Source organism: Nelusetta ayraudi, unplaced genomic scaffold (assembly GCF_046127955.1).
Source record: "Nelusetta ayraudi isolate G7.1 ecotype Tasmania unplaced genomic scaffold, CSIRO-AGI_Nayr_v1 ptg000068l, whole genome shotgun sequence".
NCBI lineage: Eukaryota > Metazoa > Chordata > Actinopteri > Tetraodontiformes > Monacanthidae > Nelusetta > Nelusetta ayraudi.
In genome coordinates, this window is record NW_027466118.1 from 1,319,443 (window position 1) to 1,336,736 (window position 17,294).

Consider the following 17,294-nt stretch of genomic DNA (forward strand, 5'->3'; position numbering starts at 1 on the left):
TCGCCCTAAGACAGCTGGGATAGGCTCCAGCAGACCCCCGTGACCCTGAATAGGAATAAGCGGGTATAGAAGATGAATGAATGAATGAATGACTTAACAAAGTTGGATAAAATTGAATTTTAGACTAAGCTCAACGAGTTGTGCAATTTTTCGAACCAGCAGCTGCAGGCTACTCATGTGGTCCTTGGGGGCTACCTGGTGCCCGAGAGCACCACGTTGATGACCCCTGGTGTACGGGTTTACCAATAGCGTTGCTAATGGTCCACTGTGAGGTGGACCAAACGGGAAAATATTTCAGAATTTTCTCACATTTTCGCATGTATTTTTTGACGATTACATTTTCACGTTTCCAGCCTTGTTTCCAGTCTTGCTAGACCTGATTTTTGTCAATTCTGGTGGCTCTTGAGTGTAATGTTTTCATTATTTGAGGTATGAGCTGGATCATTTCATAGAGTTATTGTACGTGCAAGCATTGCAGACATATTTTCTGTTTTTGTCCCATGGTTGTTATGTTATTTATGATTCCACATTTACATTTGATTGCATGATTATCAGAGCAACATTTGCAGTATTCGGGGAAGGAATGCACAGCTTTGACTGGTTTCACATCTTGTTTATTTGACAAAGAAAAGTAAAAAGTATATCAAGAAAACACCCCTGTGTGATTAGACTCCAATTGGTTCCTGGTCTGGCGACCCTCCCTCCCTCCCCATACCCTTTAGCTTGGATGCCTGCCTATCTCTGTGCTTCATCAGAACACGCACTCCACTTTGTCATCACTGGAGGCGTGTTAGCGACAGGCTAGCAGCGCAAGGCAGGCACCCAGGTGGACGTTTTTCCCTACCCGGGCAGTAAAAGAAACCCCCACATGAGGATACCGTTTACACCCAGGGCACCCCAGCAGGGGGGCGGGGCTTCAAGAGCACCCTCATCTGAAGACAACGTTGGAGATTGAAATACTGTGGCAATCAAAAGAAAGTGCTTTTTGCAATGGCATCTCGTCTTCTTCTTCTTCTTCTTCTTCTTTTCTTCATGTGCAGAGAAGTCAAGGTGTGGCGTCGCCTTTCCTCTCCTGCTCGATGGCTGCATGGGAGAGAAGCGGAGGGTTTAGCGTCAGCCAGATTTTATCTGCATGGCCATTCTTGTTTAATCTGCCCGGCTTGCTGAGGACGTCATCTTTTTTTGACAGGTGCCGGAAGTGACAGACTGACAGTCGGGGGCGGGCGAGGCGAATGGTTTCACCGCCGCTGGCAGACACGCTAACGGGGACACTCACTCTCTTTGGTGGGCAGAGGGTTCTTCTCTTTCGTCTCCGTCTTCTTCAGCTTTGTCTTGTCAAAGCGGCTGATCTCCGTCATGTCGGGCTTGTCAGACATCTTGGCTGAGAGGAATGAGGGTGGGAAAAAATAGGAGAAAAGAAAATCACACCTGACTCTACAAGCAATGACCCTCTAAATAAATCAGCAGGATGCGTTATATATATATATATATATATATATATATATATATATATATATATATATATATATATATTACAAGATTTTTGCCGCAGCCGACACTGGAGATGTGAAAACCGCCCCAGTGCACATGAAGGGAGTGGCCGGTGCACATGCCCTGCATGCCTGTGAGCGATGGCTGCCTCCCACATACAGTATGTGCGCTCTGAACCTCACGTTCTCGCCATGTGGCAGTGCACCTATTTTTACCCGCGCTGCCGCTTCATCGTTCCTTTGTCTCCCTTATTTCCTCCTCTGAGCTTTGGGTCTTTGTTCTCTCCCTCGCCTCCTGATCGTCTCTCTCCTCTCTCCCTCCCTCTTCCCTCCCTGCATGTCTGCATCCACCCCTGCAGCGTGGCCGAGCTGGGCGGTCGTCTTCCCGATGACCTAGCCTCAGGTCCCACTAATCCGCCTTTCACACAGCGTGGCCCAGTCGCAGCTGTTTCCCCCGACCGCTGCCGCTTTGCCACCAGTGTGGACAGTGGCCGGCCATTTTCAGAAAGCCAAGCGACTGTGAAATTATCCTCCACCGCACTGATTTTCAACAGGGCCTCCTGGGGCGTAGAGGCCGGGCCCGCACGACTTGAATTTCAAAATATTTCTGCCGCTAGACGCGAGGCTTTACCTCAACAGATCCTGATCAACAGCACCGCTGATAATGTCACCTTTTCCCCGGTTCATCACTCGCCCTATTGTTCCCTCTGTCATCACCTGCATCCTTGTCATTATTCTCCCGCCGTTGCCTCGCCTCAGAGAGCTGCAGCTTCATTCCCCACAGCCAGCCACACCCCAAAATCCTTTGTTTCTCTCCCACCACGTCTCCCCGCTAATCACACGGACGCAGAGGCAAGCATGGACGCACTGAGAGGAGAAGAGAAAAGAGGGGGGCGTTTGGTTCTTACCGTTGTCGCAGGGCGGCGAGGGTTCAGTCTACCTGCGGAGGGAGCAGGGAGGGAGCCGTAGGAGCAGCAGTTAGAGAGCGATGCGGAAGCCGAGTGCGTCTGTTTGGTGTGTGCGTGTGTGTGTCTATGCGCGCCTCCTCACATCCAGGGCGTGGGTATAAGAGGGAGGGTGAGAGAGAGAGAGAGAGAGAGAGAGAGAGAGAGAGAGAGAGAGAGAGAGAGAGAGAGAGAGAGAGAGAGAGAGAGAGAGAGAGAGAGAGAGACTGCAAGCTTGGTCAGTCTTCCTGCCGCACATCAATATTAATGTCCTCCAGGGAATAGGCTGGGGGGAAAAAAAGAAGAAAAAAAAGGCAGCCAGTGACAGGAAAGGATTGCCCATGATGCGCTCAGTTGAGATTAGTACGGATTGAATTGTCATAAATATTTTAGGTTGTGCACATCTGTGTTATTGATTTGTAGTATACGATGTCTGTAGACTGAGGATTTTCTCTCAGAATAATAATAATACCTGCTATAAATGTCCTTTTTAATGCTTGGAAGCGTATGCCTGGTTTTATTTTGACGCTGAGACATAATTGTTTATTTATTCAACGTGTAATGTTTATTTTAGGAGGTGAGGCTGGGTGCTTCATACCTCAGTGCAACAGTTTGTCAGGGCCAAAGTTTGTCACCGCCTGGCCTCATTACAGGAAAAACAGCATGGGAAAATTAACATAAAACTGAAGCTCTACTATGAAACCCTATTATCTTATATATCGACAAATCATTATAGATTGACTTGTATTGACTTTACTGATTGCTTTTCCTTCAGTCCTTCTTGATCTTCCAGTCATTAAGATGTATGTGAGAGTCTTGAGCATATATAGAATCAGCGTAGGAGCTGAAATTTATATCTATTCCTGGAAGTCAGAGCACTTCGGAAATGCTATTTTTATATTTACATTTCAGTACTGATCGGGGCTATATAAACACATGTGTTACAGGCTACGTTGCAGGGCACGTCCTTATAAAGGCCTTTCAACAAACACAAAACCTGATGTCAAAATGCATGGCAACCTGTTGAATAGTAGTTAAACAGTTGCGTTGCCAAGTCTGTGGAAAAAAAGGCCTTTTGATGCATCAAAATGTTCAATCAGTTTTCCAACAGGATGAAATTTAGTTCATCCCGAGATCTTTTAGTTTTTGACAGAAAACCAAGATGAGGACATTTTAATTTTATTTAATGGATTAATAAGAAGACATTTTCATTTCATTTGCACAGTAAGTCACTGACTTACAACACGACTATTTAAGGATCGAAGCTGTTCTTAGACATATACATGCAGGTCTGAAGGTAGTCATACCCTTTACTTTGCCACTGATCAACAGGCTGTTCACTACATCATGCTCCGATGATGTGTCGTTTCTTCTCGGCCTTTGGTGACATCATGAACAACCGCCCTCAGCCCCCCACACTCCCTCCCTCCCTCCCTGCCTGCAAGGCCCTTGACTTCCTATAGCACACAGCTGATCTCAGAGCAGGCTGGTGGTGACGGCGGTGAGTCAGCATGTAGTCAGTCAGTGCTCGGTTATGATACCGTAACCCGAGCTGGCGGGCCGCGTGCTAGGCCGCCCGCAAGCACGCCGTCAATACGTGACATCATAGTTCTGCGTCGCTTTGGTTCAGCTGGCTCGCACGAGGTCGCTAATAGCTCCGTGGTGCTCTGTGGGGAGACTGCAGCACCACCTGCTGGCAGAAATATGAAACCGTTTCATTTAGGAGACAATCACGTGGGCAGAGAACTTGAGTGGCAGCAGGCAGACTCACTTTGCCTCGACTCTGCATGAAAATTCTGAACACTCTATCGTAGCGAACCCGGCTAACCTATTGCGTGACCTTAAACCAGCTAATGTTATTCTGCTGCTCTTCAAATCTCTCTGATTCAACCTCTCAGACGCAGGCTTCCATTGTGCTGTGCTGTTTCCTTTGTGTGTGTTTGTGTTTGTGTTTGTGCAGTTAGGGTACGGGGGTGGGGGGGGTGGTTGACCTTCTTTGCGTCTGCCCAAGACCGTCCTATTAACCTTTCCCTCTGAAATGCTATCATATTTGAGGCCCGCAGACAGAACGCTCACTGCCAAAAGGTCAAATATTGAACAGATGACTCGTCTGAGGAGTCAAACAGACCTCTGTCTGCTGGCAGAGTGGCAGGGTGTTTGTGTAAACTCTGTCTCTTGGGGCTCGGATGAAATGGCACTCACGCGTGTTGCTTTATTTTCTTTGCATGCAAAGACTGAAGCGATTTGACGAGGACTCGTCGTGCTCTTTCTTATGCGTGGCGTGAACACAGGGTGGCAGCACAGGACTGTTGACGTTGTTACGATCGCTGAGGAGCGGGGACTGCGGGGGACCAACAGCAGGCGCAACACGACGCCTTCCACTTGATTTCATCCACACTCAAGAGTGTCGACGGTCAACGGGAAACGATTCACGTGAGCGGGGCAACATGTTTCAGGAACGACTCCCGAATGAACGGACATGATTTGACTCGGTCTTAGTCTCAGACTGATCTCAGTCAACAGCACAATGTTGACCGTAGGAGGGAGTTACGTCATGTTCCATCCTCGCGCAAGCAGTTTGACGATCAGAATCAGTGTTGTGTGCACCGATTCAAGGTTTTTGCTGCACGCACATTCACCTTCTCTCACTTTGGTGCTTTTAACGTGACTGCGTTGCCATGGTAGCGTTACCACTTTTGGCATCCCTTAACAGTATTTGCTATGTGACATCCTCTGTGTGCACGTTTGCTGGGCTATATATCAAAATGCAGTGCAACACCGTAGTCAACAGGAGTAGTCAAACAGTGCCAACTGGTTTTAACATCAAGTGTTTGCATGGAGTTGACGTTACATATGAAATGAACGGACAGTAAATAAACCGAACCATACGCAGCACATGATGTCTATAATAGAAGAAGATTTGTGTTGGTTTTTTTTATTTATGTTTATGATTTAATGACGGTCTCCCTTTAATTGCTGGTTTTGCATGTGGAGGTACTTTAGAAGATATTCATATTTGCCCATTTGTTGTTTGTCAAAAATCCTGTGAGAGCATAAAATGATCTTCTGAGATGAAAATGCGTGTTTGAAATTAACATTTGTATTTAGTTTATTTTGTGTGTAGTACTCACTTCTTCCTTGCACACAGGACTTTTGTTCAGATTGAGTGACACCTTGTGGCAAACCTGCAGGCATGGCTGTAGACGTTTCTCCTATCGTTAACCACCCACTGTTCATGTTTCTGCTGAGCGAGCTACAGTGTAAGTGTCTTATGCATGTTCAAGATTCTAACTTTGTTTTCGAGAGGTAGATGATGTTCTTCATGTATTTCTGGCACTGCCATAAAATTGGATTGCTTCGTTTAAGGACCTGATCGATTCTTGCCTAACGCTTATAAAAGATACAGCCCAACTTTGACATGTTTTTTTTTTTTTAAGAACACCAGCCTTTTTCTTTTCATGACACCTTTAATTTTTTTGATATTCATGTTTTTATATTATTATTTATGGCTTTTAATTCATCAGCAGTTTACTTGCATCAGTACTATTTGACTGTGTTTTTCTCAATGTAACATATATTTTTGCTCATTATAGTGGTTGGTGTTGTTACTTCTACTGCTGCTGCTGCTGCTGCTGCTGCGATAAGGGCATGGCTGCACTATAGATTCAGAACTTTGTGCGGCTTCAAAGTGGTGTGTAGGAGCTGAGGCTGAGTGTTTCATGCAGGCGATCCAGAAATCCATAACTGTTTCTGCCGTTAGGATTGATTTCTAGCCTTGATCTACATTCACATATGATCCTACTGCAGCGAGGTACCAATGTGCCAATCAATGCAGGAAAATGTGAACTGCGTTGTGCAGAGTTTTTTTCTTGATTTAGAATGTGACCAGTGTCAGTATGTTTGTGGTTCTTTTGTTTTTGTTTCAAATGAGATTCTTACAATGTCACTACACTAATGCGTTTTTCTTATGCCATTATAGAATCAGAAAGCTTTACAAAACTTTTTTTTTTTCAATTAAATTGTAACTAAATCTTCTCACTGCCTCTTAGATATTATAGCCACTGTAGCAGAAGTCATTTGACTTTTGTGCAAAATATAATGTGACCGATGTGATGGACTTGCTGGATTCCCTGAAGTGACTTGCTTGTAGCCCGGCATTGATCTGACTGTCGCTGCCAGATACTTTGCAACTTCACCTCATTTGAAAGTCGAAACTTTACACGTTCCAATTTGTTTTTGCACTTCAGACACCCCTCATGCATATTTCTGTGCAAAGTTTTTTCTTTAATGATCCACGTTGATAGATGATGATTGTAAGTGGTGTTGAAAATGAAAGCAGTGTAATATTAAGCAATGCATTAGAAGAAGAAAAAAACCCGCTGCGAGGCAATTTTATTAGCCAGAAGATAAGCGATCTTGGAGACGAGGCAACTAAAATAATCTCGAAGAGGGCTGAGTTATCACAGAGGAGAATCTTATTATGGCGCCTTTAAAGGGATTTAGAATTAGGCTTCAACAAAAATGAATCTTTTGTGCCGACACACCAGAGTGGGGTGTGTTTCTGAAGAACTGTGGGATGTGCGAGACTGATTAGGACAACGCCGGATCAGTCCGACCAGATAAACGCTCTTTTCGCTCCAGCTCCGGATCTCGGCGGCTAATGATGCGGCGTTTGATTGGTGCCCTGTGTTCCATCAGCCCTGCAATGAGCTGAAAGCACCTTGCTTTGCGGGGAAGTTATCTCACCTTGCCAGCTGGAGCACAGTGACAAGGATGAGCGGAGTAGACGGAACAGGGCAAAGAAGGGATGGGAGGAGAGGGAGGCAGAGATCACGCCCGGGGAATCGAGGGAGAGGAGGAGATGGATGAGAGATTGGTAGCGCTGCTGTGTACACAAAACACGTTTGTAAGGCGCCTTATCAGCAGCTCGGGGAGTAATGGCTCCCTGCGTCTGATACAAATCATAGGTGTGTTTACTGGTTAGAGGTGTGCAGGTGTCCTGCTGTATTTTATAAGTCCAGGCTACTGGCTACAGGCTTTGCTGGCAAAGATTAAAAGGTCAAATTAAAAGGAAAAAAAAAAAAATCTCTTTTTCTTGCTCTTCTCGCACTTCTATCTTTTGCTTTCACACTTGGAGCAACTCCTAAGCGTCCTCGGAGGAACCCATTCAAAGCATAAAGCACATATGGAACTGACAGCGCGGGGTGGATTAGGCAAATAATAACTTCCGTAAATCTGTGCTTGAAGAAATTCAACGTATAAAAGAGTGACGATGCAAGCAAATTGACTGCTCTGGTAAGACTTTTTTTTTTTTTTTAAAAGGGATGAAGATGGCCCTCTTGCCGTAAGGAAAACACAAATTGAGTGTGTTGCAGACTATTTCATTGCTGGCAGTTAAAGCAACATCACTTTTATGTTGTTTTAGCAGCACAGCTTTATAATCCCCGTGTTTTCTACATCAGCAGAAGAGCCCTAAACTAAATGGAAGTCACTTCGTAAACATTTTTGTTTTTACTGCACCTTCAACAACGCCTCTCCATCCAAATGCGAGAAATAAGTGGCAGACTCAAGAGTGTTTATTGCTCTATAGGCAATCTGTATGGCGTCGAAGAGTGACAGTGCTGTTAAGCAGCGGTTCCTGATTCATTTTCCGCAACAATGAAAGCAGTTTCAAAAGCCTCCAAAACTTATTTTATGATTTCAGTCTGCCGACATGTTTTTGCCCCAGCAATGCAAACCTTTTGAGTTCAGAGAGGAGAATGAGTCTTTAGAAGTTAGAAGTGGGCTTGTTATTGATGTGTTACTAGGACGCTTCCCGCATATGGTCATTCTGACAGGACGATTCACATCCGGCATGTCTGGAAATTCTTGTGAAAATAATAAATGAAATAATGCAAATGAACAGAAGGGGGAGCTGAAATCACATTGCATCTACGCCTGTTAATAGCGCAGATGCAGACAATAGAAATGTCTTGCATAAGGTTTTTTTTAATGTATAATAATGAAAATGTAATGAAACGAGAGAGAAGCAGGTCTGGTGGAGGGTGTGAAGTCTGAGGCCTGCAGGACTAACAGTCTTACAGCAAGTTAGGGGGATGTAATTCTCAATACTTAAATAAAAAGAAGAAGAAAATGTGCAGAAGCGAATCAATAATTCCAGCCACGGTTATTATTTCAAGAAATACTTTAGATATTGGCCCTTAAGCTGAGCAGAGCACTCAAAATTCTGTCTTAACTCAGAGGTTAAGAGTGAGTGAAGACGATCTGCTGAAAAAGATCCACCCAGAGGGCAGACAGTGTTGACTCGTTAAAGATTTTTTTTTTTTTATTATTAAGTGCACTGAATTGAAAATAGAGAACATATAGCTGTCAAAAGCTAGTGTTGCATATTGCGCTGTTTCTTATCCTCATAAATGTGTTCCCTTTTTCTGAGTAATCAAAAAGAATACTCTGCCAGCATACAATCATGATTTTGACTCAGTGACCTTGTACAGTAAAGGAGGCTATTAGTGCTTTACTGTAACGTTCGCATCAAAAACATGTGTGGGCTGAGTGAGTCATCGTGGACTTTCAAAGCAAAGGTTATTTGTTGAAGGAACATTTGCTTCTACGAGTCATTTATTGAGGGATAAGAAAATCAAGCTCGCTTTAAGTCACAACCGCAGGTTGCAAACTGAAAATTAATCCCTGATATTAAAAGCTAGCTGTTGCAGAACATCAGAAAGCTAGCGACAAATCTAACCTGTGGCTAGCCTCTACTCACCTTAGTACTTGCCCAAAACCAATCCAGACTGATGTAGAACAATGTTTTCTACAGAAAATAAGCCTTCCTCACTGTATTTCTGTTTATCCATTACTTGACAGTAACATTGAATTCTAAGGTGACTCCATCTTGAGTCAGTCTCCTGAGCAGCAGCTGAGCTTACAGTGCCTCTATGTTTCTCGCCTCTGCCTTATTTGGTATTTAAATTCAATTTCATTTTAAGAGCCACTGAAAATGTTTTCTATTGTAGACTGGCAATCCAGCAATCCAACAATCCAGTTCTGATGTAAGGAAAAAAAAAAAAATAGATTTAACTACTCCAAACTCTAAATCACCGCTCATGTGGCAGAAATAAATAGATAAATGTGAAAACACAATTAACAAGCGCTCTAAATCCTTCCTGCACGGATGGAGGGCCGTTTGATTTACACATGATGAATTGGAACGACTCTGTCCGCTTGTATTTCTGAGCCTTTGAATTGAGAGATCAATGCAGAGATTGGCTCGTCACCAGATGTGAAGTGGCAAGGTCGGCCTGTCAAGCGTAGTGGCAGCAGAGGCAGCAACTACTCTGGCACCAGAGAGTTAAGAAAAAAAAAAAAAAAAACTTTTTGAACTCAGGCCCACCCACACACACACGCACATCATCTACAAAGGACAGCTGTCTTTAGTGGTGCGTCTCTCCACGGCAATGGCAACAAGGCAAAGCCCCCCCCCCCTTTTTTTTTTTTTTTTGTTTTGTCGTTGCGGCGCTCCACGCTGGGCGGGTACGCGGTGACATCTGTTCAGGAATCCCTGCTCACACACCTGGAAGGCTTTGGCACTCCTCTTCTGAAATGGAGACATTAATAAATGCCCCCTCTGACTGGCTTGGGATTAAAAATAAACACACACAAAAAAACAACAACAACGACGACGACGACAAAAACGGTGTGTGTTGCGCGCGCGGGCGCACCGTTGTCGGCGCAAAAATGCTGAGCGCTATCTCCACACAGACACCTGTTTACGTGAAGGGAGTCGACAAACATCGTATGAATTCCAATAAGGCTCACCCTCCGAGTACAAAGACTTCATCATCACCGAGCTGTAGCGTTGTTCACTGTAATCTTAATCCCTTATTTGAAAGCTGTGTGTGTGTGTGTGTGTGTGTGTGTGTGTGTGTGTGTGTGTGTGTGTGTGTGTGTGTGTGTGTGTGTGAGAGAGAGTGTGTGTTTGTGTGTGTGGGGCAGGGAGATAAAAACAAAAAACAAAAAACAATTTCGGGAGCCTTGGAGGCAACTTGTGTTTAAGATAATGGAGACGGGTATTATAAGTGATCAATCATGGGTTTAATTAGCAAATTGTTGTCATTTCTTAAGCCCAACCCCTTTTTTGTTATTTGTCTCACCTGTGCCCTGCCTTCCCCTTCCTATACATCGAGCCCTTTCACTTGAGTTCAGAGTCTTGGTGGGGGGAGACGGGACTCAATGCCGATCACTTCCGCGACGTCCCGCGTCCAAAAACATGGTGACATCCCGCTAATTTTAGTGGAACAGAGGCCATAGGGACTGAACTTGAAAGTCGACACTGCTTCAACGTCGGGTCTATATCGTCAGTTTCTTGTTGATGTTTCGGGGGAAATGCTCCTGCGAAGTTGTGCATGGATCGCCATGCCATCATTCCAAGTTCCATTCGAAAGCTTTTCTGGTTTGGCTCCGGATTCCTTTTTTTTAAACTGACTTCCTTTTAAATTGTGACTAAAAGCAGGAAGCAACCGCTGCAGTCAACCATTAAAAACCAGGATAGGAGAAAGTCTACCTGCTGCAATGCAATGTTAGCATGGAGGGAACAGCAGACAGAATGGGAATGTGATGGTATATTCACGTGAAAGGAAGCAGAGCCGAGAGGTGGGCAACATTGTAGGACTCATGAATGTAGGACTCTGGACTGGCATTGGCTGGAGATTGTCCAATCACAGGTTTTCCTGTCTATGGGAAGAACCTTCCCTTTACAAACGAGGTTCTTCGGGGTTCCTAGACAGACAAACAGAATCTTCTTTGAGATGCCACCAGAGTCAGACTCTTTATTGGTCTGTTATTTTAATCCCCTCAGAGGCTGAAGTACCGGCGAGCTCAGTACCGAAGAGAGACAGAAATTTAATCACTGCACCGGAATTTGATCTTTTATCTGTTCTCGCAACGCCAACAGTGAGCGTGATGCACGCTCGAGTGTCTGTTACATCAGGAGGCTGGTTGCCTGTGGGGCCCTCGCTGTCATTATCTAATATTAAATCACCCTCTATTAGATGTATAATAAACTGCAATAAATTGAAGGGCATCATCCTCTGTGGTCGAAATAGTCCTCAGAGCTTTTTTTTTTATTTTTTATTTTTTATTTTTTTTAACCCCAACGCTTAGTTCGCAAGATCTACTGCGATATTTTTCTCAGTGCTCTGTCCTTAGTGGGCCTTTGGACAGTCTCTTGCCTTGCTAGTATTTTCTCATCTTTTTAACTTAATCCTAAAAAAAATCTTCCCCGAAGCCTCAATCACCTTCCCCTACAGATGACCTCGTAAAACAAAGGACTAATGTTGGTTGGGGGTAAGGGTGTACAAGGATTCTGTCTGGTTCTATGACTGCCTCCACTGCTTCACAAGAAATATTTGAGTATTCACCTCACATGCTGCCTCCATTTTCAAAGAGGAAATAAGACTTTTTAAACTGTTGAGAATTAAAGCTGCTAATCCCAGGGATTAATACAATTGAGTTTGCTCGATTCTCTCCTCTTTTTTCTTCTCTCTCCCCCCCCCCCCCGTTTTTTTTTTTTTTTTTTTTTGGGGTAATGCTGTTTCCTCAGCTTTGCCCATTAGGAACCTGCAGCTGTCACACTCCAATGCCCTCACAGGAAATTGCCTGGTTTAAGGAGGGTGACAGCGTGCCAGGGCATTTTGAACCGTGGCAGCACATGAAAAGCCGTCACACACTCACACACACACACACACGCACTCTTAAAACACTCACCCAGGAAGTCAGATTCTGCAGTTCCTCCTCCTTGTTTGGCTTTATGTGCCCAATTACCAACCCAGGCCCATGTTTGTGTCGCTTTTCCGGGGCATTTGTTTTTGTGAATTAGTCGGCCGCTTCCAGCCTGCAGGCAGATGCGCCAGCGGAGCCTGACAGTCAGTCAGACTTCATGCTTCACAGAAGGCTCGCCAACAGACACACTCTGTCTAGGAGTTTAGGAGACGGCCGGCCTTGTGGGTCTTGGAGGAGCTTTTCACCGACGTGATTATTTTTTTTGGAGAGGCCAATCAGGAGCGCGCCACCGGCCACGGATTAGCATACTTCAGCTTTACGCCACGTCTCCAGACGAGGCTGCCGAGGTTGCGCCGCTTGTCACCTCTGATTCTGCCAGCTTGGCGAGACGGCGACGGGCCCGACAATAGATGGCGCAACTGTTGGGGCGAATATATTTCAGCGCCGGTGCGACACCTTGTTGCCGCCGTCACTGCAGTGTGTGTGTGTGTGTGTGTGTGTGTTGGCAGCGGGTGTGAGTGCAGCTCAGTGTTAGCACAAATTCCCCATGTTGTTTACCTATTGTTCAGAGAGGTTTTCTAGTTGATTAAGTCAAACAGACTGTGTTTTAATTGAGAGTCTGGCAACTCAACGGTCACAGCTGACTGGTCAACCTTAGAACGGAGATCCCTCCCCTAAACACCCCACTGCAACTGGTAATACAACAATACTGCAAACAATAATTAATTGGTTTAAATATTTATTATTTATTATAATATGTGATCTATTTGCAAACAACTGTATAAACAACTGTTATACTGATGATCACAACTGCATATGTGTCTTGTCTTATGATGATGACAAACAATAAGTGGTATTTAACTTAGTTAAAACAGTATGGTATGGTGGTATGTAACTTAGTTTAAACAGCAAACTGATACTTTTCACAAGGTAAATGGCTATCTGTGTGCACGGTGTACATGTAAAACATATTGTGTTCACTGGTGCACTAAATGTACCCATGGGAGGTATGCTGCTGTCAAAGTTGTACGCCTTTCAGATTGTGAACCAGTACCAGAGAATGATAAAATAAAGTTTGCAAAAGCGGTGGCCAGTGTCCAGCTAGGGTTGTTCGCCCTCCAGTATGAATCATTTTAGAACATGCAAATCTGCAGTGACATTAGGAATGCAAAATAAAATTTAAAATGGATGGCCTATCAGACAACAATATCATGACTGGCATATATTAGCCAGTAAACTTTAGTTATACATAAATATTTGGCTTGGCTAATCATGCAATTTCATTTCATTTAATCCTAAGGCAAAAAAAAAAAAAAATCCTTCCAAAACAAAATCTATCATACTTAAAGCAAGACACACGCACACGCACACACACACACACACACACACACACACACACACACACACACAGTTACCTGTCCTTTCAATTTTAACCTGCTGTGATGAGCAGGTTTTCAAGACTGGAGGCGTCACTGGCAGTGGCGCTGTTATTTAGATTGCAAGGAAAATATCAGATTTGTAAACCTGACTCAATGTTTTCTGTAATCCTTATACGTTCCTTGTGAATCATTCAACTGCATTGTGCTTCAGTGGCATTCCCCAAGGGAGCTGCATTTGAATTTCGTTGCCACGGTTTGAACCAAGTGCAGCGGCGAGAAGGTAGGAGGCGCTCCCCCGAGGATGCTGCGCAACCTCAGGTCGAGCTTTGTTTTTTCTGCACCACCACAATTCCAACTAACATAGCTTCGGGTCCGAGCTGCCGTTTCTTTTCTTCTGCCTTGGGTGATTGCAGGTACTCAGTGTCGGGGTGGTTTTGCGTTGACTGAACTGCTCTGCATTGTGGGTAAATGCTGGAGGTTTTGCGAAAAAAAATCTGTGATTTTGTTACAACTTGAGGTTTGGTTTAACAAAGGAATCACCTCATAGCAATTTTCAGTCTTAAAACTGACACCTTCCTGATTGTGTTCTTCAGTTCACTTTGCAAAAGAAGTAAAAAGGCGCCAACTTTAAAGGCAACTGTCTCCAATAAATCACTTTTCTATCCCCTGAACTTGGGGATTGTAAACTGGATTCAGGGGCTACAAAACAACAACCATCCACATTTATTCACGCCTATTGCCAATTGAAAATAGAATAAATTAAAAATCAAATTAGAATTGCCAGTTAGTGTAATGTGCATGTTCCTGAACAGAGAACCCAATGCAGACAGCAGAAGAACATGCAAGCCACACGCACACAGAAAGGTCGGGGGTTTGATTCCTTGGACCAGACATGTTGTGAGCTAACTATGCTAACCACTGCACAAACTATTTGTATATAGCTTATAAACCAGTAGCCTCCATGTTAGCCAGCAATTTCCACTTAAATATCAAAAAAAACAAGAGAGTAGCAAACACTCCTGAACTTCCCGCCCTGCTGCTCTCGCTTTTAATCAAACCTCCAGCCCGTCCAGGTATCCCTGTTGTCTAACCATAAACAAGCTGATCCAGCCTATGAAGTAGCGATGATTCAGACAACCAACCGACCGGCTGGGACGAATGTGTCACCCAACCTGTCGGCAAAGTTCACAAAAACAGAGTAAAAAAACAAAACAAACTGCAAACATACGGCCAACAAGTGGCGGAGGAGGTGGCGACGCCTCCCCCCTCCCCCCTCCCTCTCACCCAGACGCTCTGATGCAGCCGTCTGCCTTCACGCTTTGCGTTTGCCTCGCTCCTTCACGCCCCGACTTCCGTCGCACTCGTTATAAATAGGCCACCGCAAGTCACTCTCTCTCACCCTCTCTCCCCCCCCCCCTTTTCTGCGGCCCTCCCATGCTAATCCGCCGTGAGAAATCACCACTTTATTATATCTACACCGATGCCTCTACTGACCCCATTCTGATCCCCCTCCACCACCCACCCCACTCCCTCCCTCCACTTACTCAAACGCCATTTCCTGCAGTGCTCGGGGGGGGGGGGGAGCGAGTAATTAGTATGCTGATACATGAGCCGGTGGTGTTGCCATAACTAGTTAAACAGCCGCTCTCTCGCTCGCTCTCTCGCTCGCTCTCTCACTCGGCAAACCCGAGCCTTGACGGGAGACTGTGATGTGCGCCTGCGTGGGCGCCCGTGTGTCTGCGTGTGCGTGTGTGCGCGCACCTCTTGTGCGACTCCCGTAATGAGGTTCAAGTAACACGGCAGCACATACTGTTCTTGTCACCGGGAAAGAGGAAAAGAGATGTAGCGCCGCCAGCGGATGCTGTGGCCGTGCCGTCCGGCAGTGACTCACTCCAGTCTGTCTGTCTGTCTGTCCGACCGTCCGTGTGTCTGTGCATCTGTGCGTGGGGTTGTGTGGTTACGTAAGGCTCCGCACGGATCCCGAGAACGTGCGCTGTGTTCCTTTTGTGCGAGCCGACAAGTGAGGGTTGAGGAAGCGTTACCATGACGATGGCATTCGGAACGAAACTTGCATCAAGCCACATGTGGCGCTGCGTTCTTTTTCTTTTATTAATTGCTGTTGATCTTTGTACATGGTTGCTCCGACATTTTTCCGAAGCCCCTTCAGAGACCAAATCTCGCCCAAGGTCTCGTTGTGCTTTGACAACAACAATGAAGACATTCTGATTTGTCGGTCCTTCTGAAAAGTGGACGTAGAGTCAGCACAATGCCATTGCATACACACACTCGAACACACACAGGTAGAAACACACACCTACACACACACACACATTGTCTGACACTGTATCCCATTCGCACCTGTGAATATGCCATTTTGCCAGCACCGCTGCGAGCACCCTGTGCACCTCTTGCCGAAGCTGTGAGTCAGCAGCGTGTGTTTTCACGTGGCGTGTGTGCGCGATTGTGTTTGTGTGCAATTCTTTGTTGTGTGAGCAATTTTTTTGTTTCCGCAAACGCGCGCACGTAGCTGACCTGACCTACTCGGATCATATTAGTATTGTTTTCTCTGGCCGTTTCTGCGGTGTTTGAGTCCACGCTTGACCTCCCCCCATGGGTCACCTCCCTTTCCTCCCCCCTGCGCCCCGCCTGCACTCCCCTGTGTCTTTTTTTTTTGTATCGCTGCGTCGTAAAATGTCACAACTGTGGGATATTTTGGATTTCTGTGCCGGTTTATTCTCGTAAAAGCCATTGCTGCTCCATCTAAAGTATGTATTATTCTTCGTCCACATCCTAGTCATGCATCACTACAGGGTTGACAGGAACCTGAAGCTCAAATTAACAAAAGGCAGCGGCTCCGAACTGCTCAATTTTGCTGGGCTGTGGTGTCGCAGCGCCCAGACACGGCTCCACTGAGGGATCACGACTGCTATGGGTGGGTTCTCACCTGGAGAGCGCAGGGGGCGAGTTCAGGTCGCGAGGGACTCGTGGAGCAAAGTCTTCCGATTCAGATGAATGCAGGTGCTGACCGCTGTGACCAAACAAGGGTGAACACCTTGGAGAAGTGCCATTGTGTGCAGGCTCCGACTTCTGTTTGCCAGTATTTGTTTTTTCAAGTCAAGCTGCACATATTCATGCATTGGCATGACGTGACCCTAGCAGCAACACAGGAACTCGTTTGTAATAAAAACACATGAATTTAAGTGTGTAGTAAAGTGCAGTTTTCCAATGGCAGCAATTATTCCGTTTGTATATTTAAAGGTCAATTTCTTCATTTTTTTAATATATGTAAAACACAACCCCCCAATCTGACACGCTGACAAACGTTGCAAGGCACCTGTGAAGCTGTTGCTCCAAAAAGAGGTAGAAGTGACCCACCGCAGCCCAGAGACAGGGAGAAGAGGGTTAGATAAACAGATCAAAGATATGAATAGCAGCAAGACGGGGGAAGGGAAAGTTGTGTGCGCGTGTGCGCGCGCGCGCGCGTGTGTGTGCGCGTGTGCGCGCGCGCGCGCGTGTGTGTGCGCGCGCGCGTGTGCGTGTGAGGTCCATAAGTGCTCAACTTGTCATTCAAGCTTTAGGGGGTCTTATCTTGGGGAGCAAGGGCACCTGGCTGAGCCGGCTTTGCTGCGGGGACGGCGGATATCTGTGGCTACACGCTGTAGATTTGACAGCAGGTATCCGCTAGCCTGCAGAGATATGACACC

The 17,294-nt window shown here is 45.6% G+C and overlaps 1 long non-coding RNA gene across 1 annotated transcript; it reads right to left on the reverse strand.

The window, feature by feature from the left end:
• Positions 1–1,366: 1,366 nt before the first annotated feature.
• Positions 1,367–4,011, reverse strand: LOC142898584 (uncharacterized). Its single transcript, XR_012928614.1, has 3 exons — positions 3,742–4,011; positions 2,399–2,720; positions 1,367–1,381 (listed from the first exon to the last, which is right to left on the reverse strand). It is a non-coding gene; the product is annotated as an uncharacterized LOC142898584 (long non-coding RNA).
• Between the last annotated feature and the right edge of the window lie 13,283 nt (positions 4,012–17,294).